Genomic DNA, 17,705 nt, shown 5'->3' on the forward strand with positions numbered 1-17,705 from the left:
GGAGGTTAATTTGCTTTCCCTCTAAATATGAATGCTAATGTAGCCATTTAAATAGTGCCAACAATGGAAATAAACAGAAGACTGAGTTAAACCGCAAATGCACAGGGCCGTACCACTTGGCAGCACATAAGAGCTAGCAGTTTTGAAATCATGGCATTAAGGCTTACATGTAAAATGAATCGTAGGACTGTATGGGGCCAGTGGAGCAATTTATCAAATTGAACCAATGTGACCCTGGAGATAGGAACATGTCCTATTTGAAATAAGGGAGTGTGGTTCCTTAACCTTTCTTAGAAACAGAGTACCTAAATTGCTCATAGCCCAAAGCTCCTTCCTTGTTATCTGCATCCTGCCAGGCCTTGGAATACTGAAGGGTAGACACAGGAAACCCCAGGGGCCACAGAAGCCTCTGAGAAGGAAGAGGGAAAGGGAAGAGGGTGAGGAGCCAGTGGGAATCGGCTCTGCTTTCCAAACTGTCCCTGTCACTGCTGAAGAGCTGGGGTATCTTTCTTCTGCTTGTCATAATTTCTACACATTTCATAACCCTAAATCATACACAATGTCTCCTGCTATTGCAAGATAGAAATGAACAACAATTTCTAGAGCACCTCTCTGAAAAGAAATAACTTTGTATTTGTGAGTAAAACCCAGCAACTGACACTGTTTGTTACATGAGCAGGCCACTTTCTTTACTTCAATCAAGTGTTTGAGCCATGGGCCATGTACTGGGGATGTCAGTGAGCGGTGGTTGGTGTAACTAGAGGGGACTGCAGTGATGGCATTTGGGCCAGTCACTTGCAGTTATATAACCCCATATAAAGTATCCAGTTTCTCTATACCTGAGGAGTTGTGTCATTTGTAAAATGGGTGAGATGATCCCTGTCTTTTAGAGTAGTTGTGAGAATTAAGGTGTTTGTGTATGTGTATGTGTGCTTATATTTTGCCTAGCAATATGTCTGGTATTAATGCTCAACAAATCACAATTACACTACTATTACTGAGACCCAGGGCTGCCCCATAGACTTAGAGTCTGGGCAGGAAGACACAGGGTATTTATTTATGAAACAGTGAATAGGCAAGGCTTCTTTCCCAAACTAGAAGTCACTTCTCTCTTTCCCATGCCCCTGCGCCCAGTTTGTTTTCCCCAGGATGGATTTTTGAAACATTTGCAGGCACAGGACTAGAAATCTAATTCTATTCCTATCTCTTGGCTGGCTGTTGTTGGACAAGTTACTTCACTCCTTGGCATCTTCATTTCTTCACCTATAAAATCAGAATAATACTAGCATTCCCTCCTGGGATATCTGTGAAGTTTAAAGAGATTTTAAAATCCTTGAATACTGTAACTTATTATTACACTATTCTGTTATGGTCAATTATAAATATGTCTTCTATCTTAAATGGGGGAAAATTTGGAGCATTCTGACTTGAACTAGACTCACTGACAGAACTATGGTAGAAAGTTGTTATTATTTTTAGCCCCATTTTGTCCATTGAGGCTTGCTTCTTTTCTCATATAAATCATTTAGATTTTTCCAAAAAGAATTAAATGAAGGATAAATGGCTGAGATTGCCAGGGAGGATTTCCAAGATCCCAGACCATGAAGGTTGGATAATAACAGGCAGACAATCAACAATAATGAAAGGCTTAAGGTGTTCTTTTGTTGGGGTGAGTTTTGATCTATAATGGCATATGCAGTGTATTTATCCTCCTGTTCCCAGCGCGCGCGCGCGCGCACACACACACACACACACACACACACACACACACACACATCAAAGCAAACACAGAAAAAGAAATCAACAGCAGCCAACCAAACCATCAACAACTTCCCTGTTCAACATCAGAAGAATGAATCAAATAAAAAAAAAGTACTTTTAAGTTGCTTCTTCTTGGATGGCACAGAATTAAAAAGATCTCTCTGATGCCTGTGTCAAAAACCTTCAATTATGGATAGCCACAGTTTGGAACGCTGCACATGTGTCTGGTGCCCTTGTTCTGGGCACCCAAAAGAAACCAGCAGTGCTGACTGAGTAAGTGTAGTACATTCCTGTGAAGACCACAGAGAGAGATTCATTCTTCCTTCTTACTGTCCCCTATGATTCTAATGGGTCCTGATTTGGGGCAGTTTTAGTTCCAAAGTTAACTGGTTCTTTAGAGTGATGTTTTAGTATGTGTAGTGTTCTCATTTGAAAATTATAATAAACATCATTTACACATAAAAATTCAAGAAGTCTGCAAACATTAATTGCACCCTTAACCAACACTGCTCAGGAAAATGAGTAATCACTGTTAAACGTATAGTTGTTTGCATGAGATGCCTCTTCATTATATATTCTAAAAGGCTACTCTTATGACTTGAATTGGGGCTTATATTTAAACCCATAGAATCTTCAGATGTCTTCTAATCAATGGACCTATTGGTCCCTAGTCCTCCTGTTTCAGCTGTTCTGGAAAATATGGAATCACTTCTCTAAGCTCCCATCTCTAGGCCCTCCAAAGCGAATTTCTTAAATATTGTATAGCTTATAATTTAAGTCGGCTCATCGGAGACATACTATCTATGCAATGTTTTTCACATAATGTAACAGCTTCATTTTCATTTCTGTAGATCTCATTAGTAAAGAGATACAGAGGACAGTGAATGAAAAGTATATTTGAAAATTCAGTCCCAGTGAGAGTAGCAGAATAGATCAATATGAAGCAAGAGTATCTGAATGTCTAATACGTGCACAAAACTGTGGTGAAGAATTTCATGTCATCAGACTTTATCTTTACTACAGTTTTGCAAAGAAGGCATTTTTTGTTTGTTTGTTTATTTATTCTAACAATAAGAAATATGAGGCTCAAAAAATTAAGTACTTTTTCCAGTGTCACATAGCTGGTTAACAATATAACCAAATTATTAAATCTGATGATGAATCCATTAATTCTGGAGAGTACAATTTTTTGCTTCTATTTTTGTTTCCAGGAAAGATCTTGAAGATTCCATACTGGCCCTTAAATAGTACTTGGGAACTTAGAGGGCTACGGGATACTGTCTCTAGTTGGAGACATATGTAGGACTATGTACTTTATATGTATTTTTCCCAGTGGGTAGTCTACCTTGTAGCTATTTTTAATGTATATTTTGGGGAACTATTTTTTATTTACCTTTCACAGTTTCTTATATATACTTAGCAGCAGGGCATATTCCTGCAATGAAATAAGTCACAGATTTTTGAACTAATAAATTAAAAAACTATTTGTATTTCTATATAATTACATGTTCAAATAAAAGGCTAGACTAGTAATAATCCAACTCTAGTCCAAAAAATTGTCATAATTTAATTGTAGATGAAATCCAGCATGATTAAATTCAGGCAACTTGGAGTCCTGTAAGTTTTTATTTCTGTACATTTAACCAGTTGTTATTTTTTAGGCTGGTGTGTGTGTGTGTGTGTGTGTGTGTGTGTGTGTGTGTGTGTGTAGCAAAAGTATTATCATATAATGAATAAAATGGTATTTTCAACAATTCTTTGATTTATATAACATTTAGCAAAAACAGTAATATAGGATAGTTTTCACTTAAAATTTTATTTAAAAGGCTTTCAAGATATTTCCTGGAATGTTATAAATTTTTTATTTGAAAACTATACTATGCACTGTTCAGTTAAGAGAGGTCCTCTATATTTCATAATCTAAGATACTTCAATAAAGTTTTTGCTTGTTTGTTTGTGGTTCTGGGCATTGAACTCAGGGGCATTATAACACTGAGCTATATCCGCAGTCCTGGTTACTTTTTATCTTGAGACAGATCTCACTAAATTGCTGAGGCTGGCTTTAAATTTGCAGTCCTCTTGCCTCAGCCTCCTGAGTAGTTGGGATTACAGGTATTTGCCAACGTGCACAGAGGAAAATGGGGTATTTCAGAAGTAAATTCTTTTCACTTGTGCCTCATTTTGGTGGTCAGGATGCTTTGCTCATTTTCCTTGTGATTGACACTTGGAGGTGAGACTCAGAGTCGTCATTCTATGTGGGACATTAAAGTCCAGATGTAGCCGGGCGTGGTGGCACAGGCTTGTAATCCCTATGCTTGGGAGGCTGAGACAGGAGGATCGCACAGATTCGAAGCCAGCCTCAGCGACTTAGTGAGGCTCTCAGCAACTTAATGAGACCCTGTTTCCAAGTAAAATATAAAATAGGTCTGGGAGTACAGCCCGGAGGTAGAAAGCCTCTGGGTTCCACCCCCAGGACCACACACACACACAAAAATAAATGAATAAAAAATAAAGTCCAGATGTACATGAATACAGAGCTAAAAGCCTAGGTAGATGTTTTAGGAAGAATACAGGGACTTTCTTTAGACAGTTTATTATCATTATACTGGTTCTTCTCAAAGGAGAGAGCACCATGGAAGGAAATGGGAATCAGGGAGAAGTACAGACCTGGGCCAGCCAAAATTGTGAATTCCGAATCCTGAATTCCTCTCCTTCCTCTTTCCTGAAGTCCCTCCCTCTCACTACGTCCACCAGTGACTCAGTGTTTACCCAGCATTCCCTCACTTGAAGTCTTCCACTAGCTGAAAATCAACTTTCTCCTCTCTGATCACGTACCCATTGAATACCTTCTGAGCCATATGATTGACATTACCTTCCCAACAACCTTAAAGCATTGTTAGAGGACATCAGTCTCATTTTACACATGAGGCACATATACATTACTCAGGTCATCAACTTCCATTATTAGTAATTAATGGAACTAGTGCTATGAACCCATGCCTGTATGACAGCTCATATTCTTACCGTTATGACATATGGCTTCCCAATCTAACTTACCTTTTTCTACTTTTTTAGTGGACAGAAAAGTGTCTGATAAGATCAACTCATAAACATGCTCCAGATACTGTGGTAATAGCTGATTATCAAGTCAATAGAGAAGGGTACCATTTGTCTGCAAGTATTTTTCCCCTGAGGTCAGCTGCCCTTACCCTGGGGTGATCCAGGCAGGTGTCCTATCATGAGCCTCAAGTACAGGAAGTGAGTCTGTGGCCCTTCTCCCAAGGAGGAATTCCGGCTCCTCAACTGAGCCTTTAAGAGTATTTGTGAAACATCCTAGATCCTAGATAACATTGTTTTAAAAGTAGCCAAGTGTCTTAACCCAAGTGATAGAATAGTGCAGAAATTCTAGACTAAGGGCAAGGCAAAGAGCACTTTTCTAGGCATTCTGATTCCCCTCTCCTCTGATACCATCTAATCCCACAGAAGTGGCCTCCATCACTGACCGGCAGAGCCAACCCTGTGTCATTCTTGAAGCTCTATTGAGCCTCATCTTATCTAGCTTCAGAAACTGAGACTGTGGAATGTAGGTATGTGAATGCACAAAGACAATTAGTACAGGCAAAATGTTTCCTATGGTTTTCTCAATCACCTCACCTCCCTGCAACTAAGTTAAGGCCTATGGCCAGTTTTAACTAATAGACTTGTGAAGAAACTAAAAAGTTAGTATTTTTTTTTATTTTTATTTTTGGTACTGGGGATGGAACCCAGGGGCATTCTACCCCCAAACCACAAACCCAGCCCTATTTTTTTGTGTGTGATTTTCTTCATTCCTGCAGACAGACCAGTGAAGGCTGATGATTTATATATGATGTGGCATTGCAGAAGCCACTTATCCATGTTGAAACGGCCAGACGAGAGAGCCACTACTTAAGAGATACTGCTATCTGCTATATTTCTGGTCTGTGATGGGTAATCTTGACATTGGGCACTGGATTCTCTACTTTTCCAGTGATTTTCAGGGTCAAAGGAGATGCTATTCTTTGTATTGTTCTTAAAAAGACATGAATAAAAATAATATCACAATGTTGCTCCTTGTCCTCTCTGGGCCAGTTGGCCATGCTGTTGCTGCCAGTTTGATGGAAGGCTGCCTGTCTCAGTCTCCAGACTCCATGCATGTAGCGAGGATGTCAGATGCACCTGCCACATTTTTCTGGGTTGAAGACTTTCTGAAAATTGCAAGCAATTGTGTGTGTGTGTGTGTGTGTGTGTGTGTGTGTGTGTGTGTGTGTTTTGTGGCTGTCACTGTCACTTTCTTTCTCTTGATTAAGTTCCTCCTTAGTTATTCCTTTTGGTTAAAACTTTCTTCTTCTTTCACACTGGAGCTTTTTACTGCGAGAGTTTTTTCCTTAGGCAGGGCATTTCTTTTTTTGGTGGTGGTAGTACAGAAGCAATCTACCTCTGTCCTATATCCTCAGTCCTATTTTTTAAATTTATTTTGAAACAGGATCTTGTTATTTGCTGAGAGTCTTGCTAGCTTTTGGAGGCCATCCTTGAACCTGTGATCTTCTTGTCTTAGCCTTCTAAGTGCTGGGACTACAGGTATGCATTAGCTCTCTCAGCTCCCTTACTCAATTTGGGCCCCAGTTCTGGGATAGTTTTAGCCTCGTCTCTCCAGGGATGTCTTGTGTGCTGTTGGGATAGGCCTATGCAGGTTACCAGGGTCAGTGTTTGAACTTGTTGCTTGGTTTCTGCTAAGGTGCACCAAAACTAACATTGGCTTCCTCTTTCTTTCTTTGTAAATCACTTAGTGTTGCAGTTACCACCATCAGAATCAGATAGAACCCCTCACACTCGACTGTTCCTGTTTCACTGTGGCCCCCATCTTGCCCACTCCTGACTCTCAACTCTGAGTGGACTAAAAGTGGCAACTGTTGTCTTTGGAGGGAGGCAAAGAAAGCAGATTGGAAGCATAGATGGCAAATCATACCAGTTTCAATAGAATACCTGGAAAGTAACATTACTGTATTCTGAAACTCTCTAGACCTTGCCTTAGAGGTAGAGTGGCCCTGGGTTCCATCTCTAGTATGACCAAAAAAAAAAAAAAAAAAAAAAAAAAAAAAAAAAAAAAAACCAGAAAGAATAAAAGACAGGGAATTCACAATTTTTGTGATCCAGCCAAATTGCTGAGGGAATTGCTGCTTTTCTTACACTGAGGAGACCTTAGTCTTACACTTTTCTTTTCTTTTCTTTCCTTTTCTTTTCTTTTCTTTCTTTCTTTCTTTCTTTCATTCATTCTTTCTTTTTGGTGGGTCTGGGGATGGAACCGAGTGGCATTCGACCTTTGAGCTATAACCCCGGCCCTTTTTTTATTCTTTATTTTAAAACAGGGTCTCACTAAGTCATGGAGGGCTTCACTAAGTAGCTGAGGCTGTTCACGAACCGTGATCCTCCTGTCTCAGTCTCCCTAATGCTGGGATTACAAGTGTGCGCCAACATGCCTGGCTAGTTTTACACTTTTAACACCTTCTCACTCCTTTTCCCTCACTTCTAAGCCTAGGCCTCTATTTGAGAAGTCCACACCCAACCTGGGAGGAGTTTACAGGGTGTCTGAGAGAGAAGTGGTGGCTTTCCTGATTTGACTGGGTTTTTTTTTTTTTTTTAATTGCTTCAGGACAACATATTGGGAAAACAACCAAGATGATTTGTCAAACCCCAATGAAGAATGGGCTACAGCAGAGTCACACGATAGCAGGGACTGGATTCCAAAGGTGGTGAGTAAGTGGAGAATCACAGAGCGACAAAGTAATTCTTGGAGAGCTTTGAGGAAGATGCTCTGTTGGAAACCAAGATACAGCCAGTTTTCCTTCTAATTTTCGAGCAGATGAGCACCAGATGAAGATGTTGGCTTGCATTTATGGCCATGTTATTCCAAAAATATGTATTTTAAAATACTATGATCATACTTAGGGAAAAGCCGATTTTGTCTCTCCCAACTCTGGGGTATTTTCTCATTGAATGGAAGGCAGGTAAAGCAGCCCTCAACTGCAATCTGACTTGCAAAGTCTGTTCCTAAATTTGTAGGCCTAACTTTTTGTAATTTAGATAAACACATTTTGTGCCTCCAAGGTGTTGAGTATTACTTGAAGAAAGGTTGTCTGCCTTCACTGTGGATTGATAAGAAAGAAGTGCAGAGGCATTCCTGGTTGAATGATAGTAGCAAGGCCCACAAAAGTATTGTAAAGAAGGGACAAGAAAACATGCCCTAATTGAGAAGACAAAACTCCCATCTTCTGAGCATGTCTTTATTCCTGCAGAAGCTTCTGAGATAAAGAGTGGGAGGTGTGTGGAGAGAATCTCTAAGCTAACTACACTGAAACTGAGGGTCTAAGTGGACAAGCTGTCAGTATTTGCCAATTCAGGAAGCAAACTAAAGGATACACTCCTAAAATCTGGAGAGTTCAGGTAGGGATATGGGGCCTGGAATACCATTTTAACCATCTTAGCTGAATAATGTGCAGCAAGCAACCTTAACGGGAGAAGAGCTTTGTATTATCGTCCCTGGTCTGGATTATTTTCCTCGAAATTTTAAAAGTTAATTAGTAAAGTTTCACTGAGAGAGTGTATTATTTTAAGTTATTGTAAGCTATTTCAGAAATTTCTAGAGTAGCTTATAGGATCTCTTTTTAATACCTTTCTTCTGGCCAGGATCCTACTTTGTTGGGATCTAAAACCTGACCTGGACTGGCTGCTACCTTTCACATAAAGAAATCTGAGACAACATAATAGTGAGCTTTTTTCTGAACAAATCATTTACAGAGTTTCTATGTGGCCTCTGGCTCACCTATGTAGTAATGTTAGTGAGCAAGTGTGTGTATAAGGATCATAGATTTTAGAAAACATACAAATAAAAAATCATTCATATACAGGGAGACCCCATATTTAGTTATGCATTGCTTCTAAAATTAGATGAATGAGGGGGGGTTATAACAACTCACTAGCTTTTATTCTTTTACAAAGTAAGAGGAGGGAGAATAGGGTAGTGGTGAGGTGGTATGTCTTGAGTGTTGACTAGCCTAAGATCTGTTGCTGGACCTGGGATGAACAGCAGTTTTTGCACAGACTACAAATAAAGTGTGTTCTGAAATGTGTTCTTTAATGACCCTGGCTGGAACATTTCTCTGTTGACAACTGTGGTTCTGTATTTGGGACTTTGGTAAACAAAAGAGCCATATGCTCTTTAATAACCCCCATGCTAATAGGTTTCTGATGAGCAGTGCTGTTCCAGAACTGGGGTTTATGAGTTCTTTAGGGAAAATGTGTAGATTAGCTAGATGATGCCAAGTTACTGAAGAGAGGGACTAATAATAACTGAATGACTACTAATAATGACCAGGGCCAGGCAGTCTATGAATTGCTCTACCTGCTTTGTTTTAGTAGTGCTCACTATAACCCTACGAGTTCTGGATTATTTTGATCTCATTCAATAGATGGTTGTAGTGAGGTTTAACAAATAACTTGCCCAGGCTCACAGAGCTAGAAGGTGGCAGAGGCAAGATTTCAAGGCAGGTTGCTTGTTGCTGGGAAGGCTATTTTAAACATAGTGTGATGGTCTATTGAATTTTTATGCTTATTTCATTAAACTCTTTTCTGCAGTACTTCAGAAAATAGCTTAAAAAGCTACACGTGATGAATGTTTTTGAGCTGCCATCTAAAAACAAGCATGCAACTTAGCCAATCATTAAAAAATGCATGTAAACTTACTGTATAATAAAACAGCGTTCCAATTTTAAATTAAACAGATTAAAATAAACATCCATTGTAATTCCCAGAACTGTCAGCCATTCACTATCTATTCAGTCAATTCGACATTATCAGCTATCTATGTGCTTGAGAGCCTTATTGAATTAGCCACCAGCCTTAAGTGTTTTGATTGTTACCATGGCTGCCGTTGCTCTGTTCGGCTTGGAGAACGGCTGTCAGAAAGAGACAAGCACACATATCCGAACTGGTGATTCTTTCCAATGAAAAGACTGAAGTGAAAAACTGGCTCAGTGCTAATTACTTTTGATAAAGACTATGCAAACAGTGAAACTCCCTCTAACATTCTCACAAGTAATCTTTCTCTGCACATACATTCAAACACCCAACAAAAGCCAATGTCAACAATATTCCCAAGCAGCCTGCTTCTTCCACGATCTGTCCAGAAGCCTTGACTAGCTCAGTTTTTATTTTTTGCAACTGAGTTTATACATTTTCTAAGGTTGGGAGAGAAACACTGGAGAACACAGACCCAGAAAAGTGTGCGTGAGCCTAGAAGAATGACCATCTTTTACATTTTCTTTCTTTTTCTTTTATCTTTTCTTACATTTTGCCTTCTCAACAGGTTTGAATCATGGGGACATCTTCTTAGGGAAAATGGAATTTCCTTTTTGTGTGTGTGTGGTACAGCAAGGTATTAAACTTTTCTTACCGCAGAGGACAAAGAGTTGTTATAAGACATATAAAGGACATTTCCAGTTTCAAGGTACACCCCTTTAATGCTCTCCTTCCAAACCACAAAGGCAGCACCTGCCCTCTCTGCGCATTTCAGGAGGTCACTTCTGTTTGTGCAGTTTATGATCAGAGAATGCGAGATAAGATAGAATATACTCAACACTAAATGCACTTCCTTGTAAATCTACGATAGGGTGAGCTTTCAGGAAGACAGCTTTGTGTTCTCACACTTTATAGCTGTTTTCCTGGTCCCCCTCTGTCTTCCCCATTGTTTCGGCTGGCTCAGGCCTCTCTGCCTGCGTTGATTCTCTTGCTGCACTGGCTGGTTAGCATGTTAAGTATCGTGAGAATAAGCTGCTCCCTGTCCTGGCACAGCTTTTTAAGTGAAACATTTCCTTCCCTTGTGCAAGCCAAGGAGTTACTTCCGTAGGGAGAAAGCTGGAGTACTGATTGGAAACATGCATGATTACTGGTTTGAATTTGCAACAGACAGAGGTTGGGAGAGATAGGAGAAGGGGCTTCTCCTGGTTCCAAGGTGGTTTCCACATCTGCTTCATATTAGGAGCACCGCGGAATAGAGATTTTACAATTAACTTCATTGTGGGATAATAAGTAGTCTCCTTATGATGGGGGATTATAAATGATTACCCTTGAAAATGAGGGGACAGTTTTTCATCCTCTGGGTACCTTACCTTTTCCAAGATGGTCTCGCACTAAGTTGAAACTCGAGAGGTTCCCTGTGTTTCTCCATCCCCAGGGGATAGAGATGCTATTTGCTCCCTTTTCCTTAGGAGGCTAGAGTTACATCTTTAAGGCATGATTTGTGCAGTCTTTGGGGACTCATTCAAAAATCCTCTGGGACTCACAGCAACCAGGGGTGTCCTTGCTGACATTTGCAGATGATGTCCACTCCAGACAAGGCAGAGTGACTGGCCTTATCTGCTCTCTAGCTCACAGGTGGTACCCTAGAAATAGGCAAGGTGACACAGGGCAACAAAAAGAAAATGCATATTTAAAACTGTCTTGATTGTCCCAATACTTCGACACTTAATCTCTTTTGAGATCAGTCCAGTAATCTGAAGACACCCAGCCCTCTTAAGTGCCATTCCCTGCATATTATCATCTGTTTAGTTGTTTTTCTTATTTTTTTTCCCATATTAAAAGTTAAACAGCACAGATCTTGTTACAATTTCATATTCCCTTGTCCCAGAGTAATACTGGGATATCAGAAGCCCTTCACAATTGAATAGTGAATGCATGGCTCAAGGAAGCAATGAAGAAAACCCTCTTTCCATAAAGGGTAATTCTGGAAGCTGCCTTGGACCCATGCATTCTTAACCAATGACTCTGGCAGTGGGAAAAGGCCCCAGAATTGCAACTGATAAATGTGACCCTCTGAGGTCAACTTGACTGATGTTTGGGGATTAAGCAGGAGGAAGCCTGGCCTGTGGAAATTAGGTCAGTGACCTTCTAGACCACTGTGCAGACTACTTTTCAATATCCATGACTTAGGGAGCTTTTACATTCACTGGGAGCAGCTGAATGAGAGAGTTCACAAGATATGAGCAGTAATTATCCACTATGTAAGGGGTAAGTCTGCCGGCAAAGGGCTCACTTCTCTAATGACTAATTCTGTGACTCACTGATTTCCCTTCATTAAAGAGCCCCTAGATTATTGATTTTTAGAGTTGTTTTAGCTAGTCTGATCATAAACTCGCTTGGATTACCTTAGGAAATGGGGGGCTTATAATAAAGACAGACTTTCCATCTTGTCATGAGAATGTTTGCATTGCTTCTTATACTTTCTTGGCTACAGGTCACTTCTTTATGCCTCAACTGAGAAAAGAGAAATTGGAATTGAAATTATTTCTGTTAATCCTCTTAAGTGTAGAAGAGGGAGGTAGGCCATGTAAGAGAACTCACAATGGGTCCATGCTCAGTCCTCCAGTCTGTGATCACAATCCTAAAGTATTACCACAGAGGGCTATGACTACCACAGCTTCTGTAACTAATAGCTCATTATAGTAATACTGCTATTATTATTATTATTATTATTATTATTATTATTATTATTTTATACTTGGAATTTAACACAGGGTTGCTTTACCACTAAGCTACCAAGCCCTTTCTTAGGTCTCTCTGTTTCCCAGGCTTGTCTAAAACCTGAAATCCTCTTGCTTCACCCTTCTGAGTAGATAGATAGATTCTCTGATAAGTCATTTAAAAATTTTATCTTGAGGAGAAAAGAAAAGGTCTGTTTTAAGAAATCTAAATACTATCTGTCTCAAAGGACTCCAGATCTCTCACTTTTTAGCTTATACCCAAACTGAATTAATGTGGTGTTAGTAAAGAGAAGAAAACCTCTCTGGTCTTTGGATAAAATGGTTCCAAATTTCTTGTATTTACACACAGTCTAATTCTTCTCATCAGCATCTCTGCTTATAATATGAGCATATACTTCCAAGTTCTATGAGTAACAGACTCATTTTCTTCTCCAATTCAGTATTTCCAGGCATTCAGAGAATCTTATTGGTCATGCTCATTTAGTTGCAACAAGACATGGCCAGTGTCTGGCTTCCTGCCTGTGGGCCAAGTGACCATTCCAGGTCTAGTCATGTTGGCTTCCATGAGACTGGCCCTGGGGACCTCTAAATAGACACTTTCCCTCTAGAAGGAGCAATTCACATGTCAATGACTCAGAACCTTTGCATGTTCATGACAAGGTAGAATTAGAAATCTGGCTTAGTTGGTTCTGTCAATTCTTCCAAAGTCAACTCATTAAAGAATAATGTGGAAGAATTTAGCAGCCATTGAAGCTGAAAGCAATATTGGATAGAACTTAGATGAACTCCTTCATTTTAAAGATGAGAAATCTAATGAAAAAAAAATCCTGATCAAGATCTAAAAGGTAAGGAGAAATCAGGACACAAGAGGGACTTTATTTTATTTTTTGCAATACTGGGGATGGAACGCCAGGGGCATTCTACCTTTGAGCTACACCCCCAGCACTATTTTCTTTTTTATCCTTTATTTTGAAACAGGGTCTCACTAAGTTGCAAAGGTCCTCACTAAATAGTTGAGGCTGTCCGCAAACTGACCTTCCTGTCTCAGCCTCCCAAATGCTGGGATTACAAGTATTTAATACCACATCTAGCCAAGAGGGACTTTAGATAATAATGAAAGAGAACCCCCAGTGGAGGGATGGAGGGTGTCTATAAGAAGGTGGTGGTGGTGGGGAGCAATAATTAATTGAGGAAACAAACACTTCTCCTGATGATATGTATGTATGTGAGATTACTAACGCCAATCCCAGTATCATGTATTGGGGAAAGGGAGGGAGTGGGAAGGCACGGGAGGAAAGCTCACCCAGTACTGTGTGCATGTGTATCTCTATCACTCTGAATTTTATTATGACATGAGACTACAATGAAAAAGTATAAAAAGTATAAAAAGAAAAGATTGTAAGGGTAAAGGTGGTTCAGGGAAGAGTCAGATTTATTTGGGGAGTGATGACATAGTTCTGGCATTATCTGTAAAACATTTGCTCTTCACATAACACTCAGATTCAACTTTCTTTGGCAAAGATCAGTATGTCCAAATGGTAAAGATCAGTATGTCCAAATTATCAAAATCATAATTGGAAAGCCAAGTAAGAAGGTAATAAAGAGTCCTATGTTAGAAAAGATTTTAAAATGTCCACCCCATCTAGTTTGTGAAATTAACTTTATCCTAATGTTAGTAATGTTGTTTAGGCTCTTTTGAGTATATATAGATATAATCTATAAAAGTAGATTATATCTCCCTGACTGTTTTAATGAGGAAAGAAAAGATTGTATTAGTCTTAAACCCCAAGCTCCAGTTTACTTGTGAGATATGACCAAATTGGTAAAAAGAAAAATTTATAAAACAGAAAGCACAATTCAGTGCTTTCAAGTGCATAAAATAAATAGAGCTGGGCCAATAATATATTTCTTTAATGGAGTTTCTAAGAACTTTTATGAATATATAATTAATATGATACTTGGTATTTTTATTTTTGTGTTCATAAATTGTGCTTTTGGAGTGTATACAAGTAATACAAAAATGGGATATTATAAAACTAAATTTTATATCATACCCTGTATTAACAAGTAGCAGTTCTCATCTAGTATAACCAGATATAAGAAGTTTATATAGTTTTGAATATTTTGACTTTAAAATCATGTAAAGCTGTCCCTCAGTATTTGTTGGGGATTGGTTCTAGAATCTGAGGATACCCCAATCCACAAATGCTCAAATTCCTTTTATAACATGGTATGATATTTGTATATAATTTATACACATCCTTCTGTATACTTTAAATCATCTCTGGATACTTAAAATACCCAATACAAGTGACATGTAAATAGTTGTTATATATATTGTTTAGGGAATAATGACAAGGAAAATATTCTGTAAATATTCAGCATAGAGACAATTTTTATTTCTGGGTATTTTCCATCTGTGTTTTATTGAATTCACAGAAGCAGAATCTCTGAATAGAGAGGGCTGATTGTACTTTTTCTGAAAATCCTCAACAAACTATATCACAAATAGGTGAGCATAAGTATTACCTATGGGCTATATTTTGCTGATGGGAATCTAAATCTCAGGTCCAAGGGGGTGGGGGGAAGAAAGGTGGTGTTCACTAAAAAATTAATTCCTAGACTAATGACTACCTTTGGGAGGACACCACACCCTGCTGTTCCCATTTATTTTTCATTTAATTTGTGAGGAGTTTAGAATATGAATTGGGAAATAAAATAAGGGCTACCTATTATTAGAATGTAGACATTTTAAAGAAAAACAGTGCTTTATCTTCTTTTACCCCATGACATATGTTAAAAAGCAGGAAGATGATGCCCTGAAAACCGATAGATAGGGCAAATGTGATTCATCTCCGTTCTCATTCAGGAACAATTTAATCTCTCTACTGGTCAGGGTAAAGCTCTGGAAAACAACACAGCCAATCTAGTCACTTTGTCCTGTGTGGAGATTATTGACCTTTCATCCTTAGTCAGTCTCATAGGAAAATTTAACTTTCTTGGGTTTGCTTTGGCAGGATAGCTTGATGTAAGTGCTTCAAAAAAAAAAAAAAGTCACAAGCAATTTAATTATAAGAGATGGAAGACAGTTCCCGAACGGCTGCTGCTGTCATAAAGGTCATCATAGAAGTTTTCCTATTATTTTCTATTTTCTGTCACTTTAGAAAATCCTAAAGAGAAAAAGGTCCTGCAGAGTGTACTGCCAGTGAGCTTCAGGCCGAGACAAAGGACCAGCCATGTGCACACCAAATCCAGGAACTTAAGAAACCTGGGAAAAACCACCTATGAAAAGGCTTAACAATATTAAAGGAAATTCTGCAGCTTGGAGATAATTGTTTTACCTTTGAAAAAGGCCCTTATCAACTTGACTGTATTTTATGTGCAGGGTCAGTAGAACTCTCTCAGCATCCCTCCACAAGCCCTCAGGTCTGACTCCAACTCAAACCACTGAAGAAAATAACTATAAGAATCTCAAAAGGAGCTGGTCAGGGTGGAATATCCCAGTACTTAGAGGCTGAGACAGGACAACCATAGGTTTAAGGCCAGCCTTGGCAACTTAGTGAGGTCCTCTAGAACTTAGTGAGATCCTGTTTCAAAAATTAAATTAATAAATAGGATTGGGAATGTAGCTCAGAGGTAGAATGCCCCTGGGTTTAATTCCCAATACCACCCAAAATTAAATAAGTAGGTAAGTAAGTAAATAAATAAATAAGTGAAAAATTAAATACATAAGACTGGGGTGTAGCTCAAAGGTAGAATACTCTTGGGTTAAATCTCCAGTATCAAAGAAGGAAAAGAAATCTTAAAAAGAATAAAAGGGATAATATGGAATCATATTCCCTGATATAGCCCACCTTTCTTCCCCTTCTAACACACAGACTTAATAAAAAACATGCATGGCCCTTCATCAAACTACCTTTGAGACAATGGAAATAACAACAGGTGACACTCCAACAGCAGCTGTGGTGGCCAGAGAATTATTGCTTCCTTCTCTTTGTGGCTCTGCTGAACCATCAAAATACTACAAGTGAAAAATCAAAGCCAGCTGACTTTGTCTTATGGGAAATATTTCTTATGATTCTGCTATGGTTGGTAAGATGAGGGGCCTTGCAGATCATCAACCTTCACCTATTTACTTACTCATTTGTTAAAAAATATTATTGAGCACCAGCTTGTGCAGGCCTTTATGTTAAGTAGTATGTTATGATTGTGAGAAAAGAAATAGTGGGATCCTTCCCTTTTTTCCTTCAATTTTGATATGTGTTGTAACACTAAGTCCTATTTTGGCAACCCTATTCAAATTATGCCCTCACACATACTTATTATTACCCCTCCTTGCTTTTATTATTCTTTTTGTATTAATATCTAACATATAATATATTTTACTTATTTAGTGTCTATCTTCCTCATCATACTGTAAGCTTTATGAAGCCAGGAATTTTTTGTGTGTATGTGTGTTCACAGCCATACTCTCAGCACCTGAAAAAGTGTCTGCAAATGCACACTCAGCAAATGTTTTGTTTAATGAATAAATGAACATTTGGAGGCAAAGAAATAACTCCAGAATGTTCTAAAGACTGGCCCTGTTTTTTATTTGGACTTATTAATTAGATTTTATTGTATTTGGTTTGTTAACTTTCTACACATTGTATCATCTTTTCTCCAAAAACATTAGGAAGGACAGCATGTGAAGATTTGGTGGAAACACAATCAATTTTGTCTGTGGATTCCTCTGATCTACACATCAAAGATGCCTCACAATGAAGATCAGATTTGCCTGGAAAAGCTTGTTCTTAATAAATTGATAAGCATATGCTTCCAAAGGGCTCCAAAATCATCTTGTTAAAGTTTTATATATTGGTTGAATATCATCTACTTTGCTGGGTTCTTATGAAAAGTATGAGAAGTAACACATATAAGAACTTTTAAATCCAGGGTGATGCAGAAGAAGTCATGAAAAAGACTGACAGAAACAGGAAGTCAAATACAACCAGGGTCAGTGGTAGCCACGGGCTAGCTAATAACTAAGTGATGGAATTGATAAGATGGAGGTTATGGATGACCTTCATGAAAACAGCTTAGGTGGAGTGGTAAGGGAAAAACTTTATTGAAATAAATTCAAGGTAGAATGGAAGTAAAAAAAAAAAAAAGTAGGGAAACAATGGGCATGGATAATATTTTCACAGACTTTTGCTATAAAGGAAAGACATGAGATATGTAGTCATGAGGTGTATGAGTGTGTGTGTGAGTGTGTATGTGTGTTATTTTATGTTCCCCCAAATAGTAACCTGTTGATATTATTGAAGGCAATGTTCTCTAGGAAAAAAAAAATGTACTGATGTAATTTATAGAAAGAATGAGCTCAGGGGAGTGTTTTACTAGGTTAGA

The sequence above is a fragment of the Muscardinus avellanarius genome (assembly GCF_963383645.1).
Source record: "Muscardinus avellanarius genome assembly, chromosome: 1".
NCBI lineage: Eukaryota > Metazoa > Chordata > Mammalia > Rodentia > Gliridae > Muscardinus > Muscardinus avellanarius.